Source organism: Cornus florida, unplaced genomic scaffold (assembly GCF_030987335.1).
Source record: "Cornus florida cultivar Cherokee Brave unplaced genomic scaffold, ASM3098733v1 CherokeeBrave_3.0.0_Hap2_Chr04, whole genome shotgun sequence".
Taxonomy (NCBI): Eukaryota; Viridiplantae; Streptophyta; class Magnoliopsida; order Cornales; family Cornaceae; genus Cornus; species Cornus florida.
The window spans coordinates 18,540,803-18,551,449 of NW_026775574.1; positions in this window are offsets into that span (position 1 = coordinate 18,540,803).

Below are 10,647 nucleotides of genomic sequence, written 5' to 3' on the forward strand. Positions count from 1 at the left end.
AGGTTTCAAACCAAAACCTTAAGAGACAAGTTCTTCTTCTATCTTTTTCCCTTTGCTTCATGTTTTGTGCATGCCTAGGTTAATTCTAGGAGTAGTCAGAGATTAAATTTATCTTTAAACATGCTTAATTGGAAATAAAACTCAATTCTTACATGAAATCTTGTTTTAATTTACGTAAAAGATGCATAAAAACTCTAAATAATTAATGGAGATTATCTGGAAATTAGAACAGAGATTTAGAATCTGTAACGGATGTGATTGGAAAGAACAGAGGACATCAGAGACGAAGAAAAAACAACATAGTAGGTTGAGAGCAGACTCCCAGGAGCAAGGAGCCGGTTCCCTAAAGTTTTCTGCGGCTCTCAGGGAGAGAGAGTCAGCTCTCTATTGGAGGGAGATGGTTCCCATTAGGAGGGAGCCGGCTCCCACAAGAACAGAGCCTACTCCCTTAGTTAAGAGCTTGCTCTCACGCTGGATTTTGTAGAAATTTAATTATTTTAAGTTTCTGTTTGGCAGATTGGGTTGTTCTAATGATGTTGTGACAATTTTGGATAAGTTAGATGGTTGAAATGATAGGACTAATTCCTACAATGCATGATCTACATTAACAGGTTATGGACTTAAATAATATGACATTTTAAATAGGTCTGCATATTGTTATTGGATGATTTAATTGCTTACTATTATTTAGTAATGTAAATGGAGGAATATTGGAATTAAACTAATTTAATCAATTAATTGTATTTAAATAGTTTAATTATGTCCTGGAGGTTAAAACAATCTATTTGAGATGCAAGTTAATTTATTATTGTAAAAATTAAATGCATTTTACTCAGAGTTGTTATTTTGTTTAATTATATGCAAAGATTGTATATGTGATTTTTATCATGTCATTCTCTAGATTTTTAATTGAGGAACTACTTTATTTTGTTCTTGCAATTATTGGATTGTGTGGATAATATGCACCGGTATGGGACGGTGGCATATTAGGGATGGATTAGTTCAAAACACTAAGTCCTACCTATTTTGTATAAGGGAATGGATTAACTAAAAATGTTAAGTCCAACTTATATTTAAGTCAGATCAACTGAACAAGTTGAACGACTATCTGGATTACTTATGGATGGATTTATATATATATATATATATGATTATGGTACCGTAATATAAGCTTGAGTCTTAGGATCATGGTTAAGGTGCATATAGTACCTAGGATGGATAACTGGACATAATACACCTGGTCCCCTGGTAGGTCTAGGTATACATGCCCACCTTATATGCGATTTGCATGTTACCTTCTATTCAGGTTGAGATAGACCTATGGTCTAGTGAGCGTCCTATAGTATGTATTTATACATATATGGACTATTTAGCTATTGTTGAGTTATCTAGGATGTATCTGCGTATTGGGTTTCCGCTTGGACTGTAGTAGAGTAGAACTTGTTTGTGGCCTGACCCACTATCATTTTTCAGGTATTTGTCAGGACTAAAGATTGTTCGTGCTGAGTAGGGATCGTCTACTTCATTCTTCCGGATTGTCTACATAGGAGTTCTCTTTGTGATTTCAGTATCTAGTTGTAGATCGTTGGTTATTCAGTTTTGGTTTTCCAAGGGTCTACATATTATGGATTCCCGAGTTGTATAAATTGGAGGATTTCTTGTATCCGAAGAATTTATTAATGGAAATTTTATTATGAGGTATTATTTATCATTTTAGTTTCTAATCAGCATTTCAGTTATTTTTATTTTCATTTGTTGTATTCTGTGTTTGATTATTACCATTTGTTTTTGATATCCTCGGGTATTCAGGCGTGGGCCTGGCCAACCCACATCTGAAAATCGAGGGGTATCACAAGGCACCATGAAAATCCAAATCCAAACTCAAAAATGATCCGAAATGGATTCTCGCCAAGGCCTACGATAAACGCTAAGGCATTATGGCAAAATTCACAAGGGAAGAAGGTGGAAAAGAAGAAAGAAGAATGGCAGCCCAAGGCTGCCATGGATGGCCGGCCAAGAGAGGGAGGAAGAAGGGAAAAAGTTGACTTTTTCTTATTTCACCCCTTATTTATAGAAAAAGCCTAAAAGTGCCCCGAATGGCCCCGCTGGGTCCGAAAAAGTGAAATCTACGTAGACGCGCTCAAATGGTAAAACACCATGAACGAAAAAGAACCGAAATGAGAAAAAATGAACAACGAAAGAAAGGACATCAAAAATTGAGTCCTGTGCAGGAAGATTTGCCCCGAACAAGTTCGGCAGCAACTAGGGCCGAAAGCCTTAAAATTGGGGAAAACGACCGGGAGGAAATTCTCAGAGTTCACAACTTGATGAATGTGAAAATAAATCCCGTACGAGAATCGAGGCTCAAAATGAGGCACTTTGCAATAACTATCGTTAATTGCACAATGACCCCTCCAAGAAAGGATAACTGCGAAACTGGCCCACAATGATATCTTCCAAAAGATATTTTCTTTAAAATCCCTAATCAAAATATCTCCAAAAGATATTTACGAAAAATACCCCCTAAAAAATCAATGTTTCTTAAGAATCCTTTCATCCACGCCCCTACGGGAGAAAGAAACAACCGGCGAGCTTTTCTCCAAAAGTAAAGCTACGCGTTTTGAGGAAATCAACTGAAATGAAAATTTGTGAAGTTAAACTCAACTCCGAACACGAAAAGTGAGGTTGTGTGCAATACCCTTAGTTTTCAAAAGGATAAGATTAGAATTTAAATTTGTTTCTATGTGTCCAATTGTTTATTGAATAGTGGTTTATTTTGTTTTACTTAAATGAATTATTTTTTATTGTGTTTATTTGAATTAATTAATTTGTTTAAATTTTGTTTTTGCTTTTCTGTAGTTACATTAATTGTGTTTATGGACTTAGTGTTTAAGGACTTAATTGTCATTATTTGAAGAAGTTGCATTTATTATATTAGTGGATTTAACTTGTGTGATGGTGTGTCCTTAAGTGTTTTTATAATTTTTCTTTATTTTTTTTTATTTTTTATAATTGGGTAAATAAGTGTTTTTATTACGTTAATTATTTACAGTCTTTTGGAAGTCACGTATGTAGGTGCCGTAGATGATAATTGAGGTTTTGTTTTTATGGGCCGACTGGGATTGGAATTAGGCCTTAGTCTTTAATTGGATATGGACTAGGGTTATGGTAATAAGCTTATAAATATAAGCATTTTAGTGGTTTAGGGTTTTAGAGACCTGAGCATAATGGTTGTAAAACAGAGAGAGTTACAGAGGGAATTACAGAGAGAGATAAAGGGAGAAAGTCTAGGGTTTTGCCTTAGGCTAGGGCTGAACCAAGGAGGAGGAGGAGTAGAGGTTGGCTTGTGGGTAAAACCAAGAGCAACAGAGGTGGAACGGTCGTCGGAGATTTCATCGGCAAATTCAGAGACGGTTAAGGCAAGTTCTTTCCTTCCTCTTTCCCTTTGGCCTCTGTTCTGTGCACCTAGATAGTCTCTAGGTTAAATTGGTTATTAACTAAAATTTACATGTTTAATACATGCTTTATTGATGATCTATAAGTGTTCAATATGTTCTGTAATGGTTTGTGCATAACTGGGTTTCAAGTTGTTCATTAAGCAAGTTAAATCGGTAGCACTTTTAACCTCTGTAATTGTGTCCAACTGGTATAATCAAACCCCTAGAAAGCTACTGGGTGTTTCTAGGACTCTTAAGACCAGGTTTAAGAAGGAACAAAAGGGTAGGAAAGGGGCGTAGATGAAGCAGATCATCGGAATTGGCGAAGGAACGAAACAGAGGCTCTCAAAGGAGAGAGAGCCGGCTCTCCCATGGAAAAAGCCAACTCTAGGCAAGGAGAGCCAGCTCCCCTTGTGGGAGAGCCGGCTCTAGGTAGTTTTAGAGCCTATTCCAGGTTTCTAAGAGCAGGATCTGTAATCCTAAGTGTGTACTGAAGCTTGTTTATGCATTGTTGGTTCAAACTGTGTTCTGTTCCACTGTGTTTTGGTTAATGTGATGGTTTTAAACATTAATTCATAGAGTGTTAAAGGCCTAGGGTGTATTAATTTATTTACATGCTATTGGTTTAAACCGTGGGAAAATCTGAAGCAAGTCGCAGGCAATTTACGGACTTAGCAGACCGAAAGGATTTAATTGTGCAAACTGGGTCTATAAATTAAAAAGAGTTGATACATGGATTCCAAACATTATATCATACTATACTAGAGCCATTTTTAATAAATTAGTGCCTTTGTACTCAGGGATTTAATCGTAGGAAGGTATACAGCAGTGCAAGTTGTTAACGGATGGAAGAGGTGTAATTGCTTAATTTGGTTTTAGCAATTTAATGGAGTATGTATATATTCATAAATCTGGTTGTAGATGCATGCTAGTATCATTTAATTAAGAAGTGTGATCTATGCATATCTTAGATGTTAATTATTGAAATGTATAATACTTTTCTGCAATGCATGGATTTAAGCTTGGAACTTTAGTTGCGGTAATTTTAAGTACTACACTGCAATTATTTGGATTAGAGTTTGGACTTAAATTGCTGGACTAGTACTTAGGTTATGTCAATTTAATTGGATGTTTGCTTGGAATTAATTGAAGAATTAAATATATATTTTTTGTCAATTACCTAGATGGATGCTGGTATATAACTTGACGAATTAGTAAACTTTGTCTCGTTTAATTACATGGATGGATTCTGGATTTTTAGTTGATGATTTGTTTAAATTCTGTGCTTATCAACTATATGGATAATGTGGACTTTATTTGATGTACTACTTATAATGTTGTATCATTTACGGATCATTTGCATGTATGCACTGGTATGGGACGGTGTCATACGGAGGGATAGATTAGGTCACAACGCTAATTCCTACCCATTCATACATACGTAATGGATTAACTAAAACAGTTAAATCCTAAATGATTTCATGTCCTGTCAGCTAAAACAGTTGAACGGCATACTGGATGGTTGTTTATATTACTGTATTAGGAAGGATAGGGTTTCAACTAAAATGTTTAAATTCTGATTACATGTTGTGTCTTGAGCAATGAACTGTTGACCGGCATAACATTGTACTTGGAGGGAACTTATATATATAAGTGGGATAGGGATTTAATTAAAATATTTAAATCTTAATTTTATGTTGTGTCATGGCAACGAATCAGTTGATCGACACTGCATTGGTTTAGATGGGGATTTATATATATAAATTATGGTACCGCGATCTGAGCTTGAGTCTCATAGTCGATGGTTAGGGTGCGTATATGCAGTAGGATGCGTAGCTAGCTATGTTGGTTGAGGTATACCCTGTTAGGCTTAGGTAGTCATGCCTACTCTGGTACGTATTGCATGTTGCCTTCTATTCAGGTTGAGACCCTCAGCATAGTTTAGTGAGAATCCTATAGTGTGGATATATATATTTATCTATCATGGGCTATATAGATATGGTTGAGACATCTAGGATGTATTTGCGTATCGGGTCTCTGTTTAGATTGTAGTTAGGATAGAACTTGTTCGTGGGCCTGACTCACTATTAATTTTTAGGTAACAGACGATTCCAGGTCTCAGATCTTGTTCGTGCTGAGCAGAGACGGCTTCTCATTCTTCCGACGACGTAGGAGCTTCTTCACGATTTAGCAGTGGAGTTCTTCAGTTGATGATTTCAGTGTTGGAGTTTTTAGGGGTCCACCAGATGGATTCCTGAGTTGCATTAGAAATGGAGAATTTGAATGTATCAGAATAATTCTTTATTAATTTAATTTTATTCTAAGGTTTTAGTATTTGGATTATCATTCTAGTTTCTTTTCAGCAAATTTTTATTTATTCTTGTTTCCTTAATTGTTTTCTGTGTTCATTTATTGCTAATTGGTTTGATATCCTCAGGTAATCGGGCGTGGGCCTGGCCAACCCGCATCCAGAAATCTGGGGGTATTACATTGTGCCAACAAAGTGAAAAATGGGAAAAAGATGAAAAGTGAATAGTGCTCAAAAAATAAAAATGTGGAAATGACTCGGTCCTTAAAGGAAGTTGTCAATCTAAAGGAAAGAGTCTCGGAAACCATTCCCGAGCACTCTAGACGACACTAAGCGACGAGAAACCAAACTCAGAAAAGAAAATTCAACAGAAAAAATTTATCTGTAAAATTTCAGAAAAAGGAAAGAAAGGAAAATGACATAGTCATTACAAGACAACTTGCCTAATACAAGAAATAAAACAACCAAGACAACTGGAAGAAGTAAGAGCCCTATTATGGAAACCCACTCAATCACCGAAAAGGAGAAGTTGCAGGAGAAAACCCTTTAGCACAGCCAAGGGTAGAATTACATTATCCAATGTCATTTTTGATATTATATTGGTCAAATATTTATCCATGGTTTCACCCTAATAACCATTGACCTAAACATACAGCTAGTGCTAGTATTGCTATGGATGGGTGGTGGGTGTGGTTGAGATGGGAGAAAGATATAGAGTGAACTTGCGTGGACAGTGGTGTGGTAGTTGAGGTGACAACTAATGGACCTGCGGTTATGGGCAAAAGTTATGGTGGTGTTGGCCGGGACCACCATTGATGTACGATAATGGAGGTATATAGACACACACACACACACACACACACACATTACCGCATACTCTTTAAATTATCACATCACTACTCCAATTGCTTGATGTACCATTGTTATTCATCAAATAAAGCCTTGCAAATTACTCTGTTGGTCGGTAGCTTTCGTCGGCTCCGTCATCTATATATTAAAATAGTTATCTTAATTAATAATAATGTAATTTTTCATTCCTTAAAAGAGTTAATAGTTTTCTCAAAGAGTTGTCTCACTAAAAAATACTTAAATAGGGTTTTTAATTTATATATATATGTTTGTTTTTAGATTAATAGTTGTCTAATAATACAATTGTTATTTTGAAACTTTTTTACGCAAGTGTTGATAGAGTGCTCTAAAAACTTTTCATGAAGCAAATTGTTGCAAGTCAGCGTTTGTACGTGGATTAAGTTGTTTCCTACGCTATAGTGAATGGCCTAAGTTGTTTCTTTCGCTAAAGTGATTGTATTGGGCTTACAGTATTGAAACAAGGTAAAACACCATTTTGGTGTTTCACTTTTTGCCCCAATTTTTGACAATGTTTTGCCACTATTTCAAACAAAGTAATAGCTACCAAACATGTTTTGGGCCAGAAATGAGCTACTATATTAGCCCTGCAACAAAAACACCTAAAACAAAACAGCTACCAAAAAGGGTAGTGCTCTGTTTTCAATGAGGAGTTCATGGGCTACAAAGAGCAGGCATGTCGATTATCGTAATTGGGGGTATATATTAGTGGTTTAAATAAGTCGTGCCTTTTTAGATACGTGTTTAGTGGAAGATAAACCTATATATGTTGACATACTTTTTGTTTTTACATGTGTTGACATATATTTGTGTTAGTTTAAAGTTGATATTACTGAAATAATTTTTAGAAAGGAAGAGTAGAATATATATATATATATATATATATATATATATATATATATATATATATATTTGAAAAATTAATTAAAAAAATTCACAAACATTTATGCTCATGTGCAATGCAACATTTTTCTAGTCTACATATGTATAGATTATTATATGGGGCAAAGTGCAATAAATCCCCTTAATTATTCGCGTTTTGTAATAACGAAAATGCCCCTACTCCTATTATATAAGGTAAATTATATAAAACTGTCTACTTTGAATTTTTGGCAAGAAACCGCCTTGAAGAAAAAAGTTCACATAAAACCCCCTAATAATTAAATTTGTTGCAAAGTGATGTTATAATGATAAAAGTGTCCCTTGATATACATTTAATAAAATGGTGCTCCTTAATATTAAATTAAAATTAATACAAAATTCATTTGACATAGTGTTGTTAGAAAAAATTTTATTATTATTTTTTTAAATGCTGAATTTATAAGAAAATGAAAATATTTTTAAAATCTTCTTAAATTTTTATTTTTAAAAATAAAAACAAAGTAAAAGCTAAATAAAAATAAAAATTTTGAAAATTGATTCAAGGTATTTTTATTTTTTAAAAATAAAAAAGAAAAAGAAGCTGAATAAAGGAATTTTCTATTTTCTTATAGACTTTTATATTTAAAAAATTAAAATTTAAGAAAACTATGAAAATTGTTTCAAGGTGTTTCCATTTTCGACTATCCTTTTTTTTTTTTTTTTTTTTTTTAAATTTTTTGCAAAGTGATGTTATAATGACTAAAGTTCCCTTGAATATTTATTTAATTAAATGGTGCTCCTTAATATTAAATTAAAATTATTACAAACTCATTTGGCATAGTGTTTTTATAAAAATTTTGATTCTTTTTTAAATGGTGAGTTTATAAGAGAATGAAAATACCTTGAAACAATTTTCGTAAATTTCTTAGAATCACCATTTAAAAAAATAAGAATTGAAGAAAATTTTATAAATTGTTTCAAGGTAATTTCATTTTCTTATAGGCTCACCATTTAAAAAAATAATCAAAATTTTTCTAACACTATGTCAAATGAATTTTGTATTAATTTTAAATTAATATTAAGGAGCACCACTTTATTAAATGTTTATTAAGGGGCACTTTAGTCATTATAAGATCACTTTGCAACAAATTGGATATTTAAGTGAGGGTTTTATGTGAACTTTTTTCTTAGGGAGGTTTGTTGTCAAAAATTTAAAGTAGAGGGGGGTTTTATGCAATTTGACTTATATAATAGGAATATCGGCTTTTTTTGTCTCAAAAGCACACATTTTCCATCCACTCTTTACCCCCTCGATAGTTGAGGGGATTTTTTTTGGCAAAAATTAGTCGAGGGGAGTTTATTGCAAAACGTGAATAGGGGTTTTAATTATTGCACTTTGCCCAAAATTAAATGAAATGAAGTTTCCTTCTATAAGAACTCTTTATATTGAATTCCATGTATTTCAAGCTACTGAACAAATAACACACTTTTGTTATGGACTAATCAAATTTTGTGTATAAGTTTACAAATATTAGAATAGAAGATGCAAATAAAGTGTAACTTAATATGTAACTACAAACTATTTAATGCAAAAAAAAAAAAAAAAAAAAAAAGTTCTGTGCACCAAAACTAGAGTACCAAAATGTGACTTCTGAGCTTTAATATTAATCACACTCATACTTAGTGCTATCAAATAAACCCAGGAGTTCCCCCAAACACTTCAGTAAGTTGAGTGTTAAACTTGTTGAAATTAACAAGAGTCCTTAATGAAGTGGTCAAGGGAACTGTAATGTTCCTATTTTTTTTTGCCATTTTTCATTTTTTTAGAATTTCTGTTGTTGCGAGGGCATTTTCGTCTTTTTTCGTTTTGCGTACCGGACACCGTGGGGTATGCCGACTGTATCCAAGAGTTGGTTGGGGCATTTCATTGAGTTCAGGACTCCTTGCAATGCAATGGTTTCCATTTCGGCATTTTTTCCCTTTTTTGGGCCAGAAGGTCCCATGTGGAACCCGCCACCAGATTTGTTGTGTCACGGGTCATTACAAATTTGATATCAAAGCAATGGTTCGAATACAATTAGGATGATAGGTAGAGGCCTACCTAGGATTGCATATGGAGTTATGTTATTTGTTTACTTGTTTAATTGTTTACGTAATTGCATGCTTATGTGCTTACGTGCTAAGGTGTTTAATTGTTTGAAAAGCATGCCCAATTGCTTACTTAATTACCTGTTATGTGATTATGTGCTAAGTGTTTAGTGCTGATGTATATTATTGTCATGACCATGTTTATTATTAGTTGGGTTTTTCTGGGAGTTTGGAAAGTGTTCAAGTGATGTCATTTCTTGTCGAGTCATTTGTGTGAGGATTCCGATCTCGTGTGTGTATAAGTATCATTGTTTTGATCGATTCTCTCATTTTATAGCATCATGCCACTAAGAAAGGATCCCGGGGAAAGTTCTAGCTCCAATCCTGTAGAAAGGGATCAGGAGCAAGTTGAAGAGGATGTTTTGTTGCGTGATTTGGTCCCACCAAGAGAGGGACAAGCGAGGGGGACCATTGATCCACCACTTTAGATAAGTGAGGAGCAGTTTAAGTTGGCAGTGCATGCAGTCTTTTATGATGTGTTTCGAACTGTAGTGGCATCATTGTCACAGGTTGTGCCACCACCGACACCACCACCACCACCACCTCCAAAGACAAGTGAGTCAGATGATACCCTTTATCACATTGCTAAGTTTGTGAAGTTGATGCCAATTCTGTTTGAGGGTGGCCCAGATTCGCTCGTTGCGGATAGTTTTATGGATAGGGTGGAGAACCATTTTAATGCCATGAATTTGGTGACGGACAAGTTGAAGATTACACTAGTAACTTATTATTTTGTTGGGGATGCTGAGATTTGGTGGAAGACCATTTCTCACACCCACAATCTGGACACAATGACCTATAATACTTTCAAGAAGCTGTACTATGAGAAGTACTTTCCGGCACCTAAGCGGAGAGAGCTAAAGAAGGAGTTTGATGGGTTGAAGCAGGGAAATATGACTGTTACTGAGTATGAGAACAAGTTTATGTCACTCTTGAGGTTTGCACCAAGGATTGCCAATGATGAGAAAGGAAAGATAGAGAAATTTGTTGATGGCCTTGATCTTACCATCAGGCCAATTGTAGTTG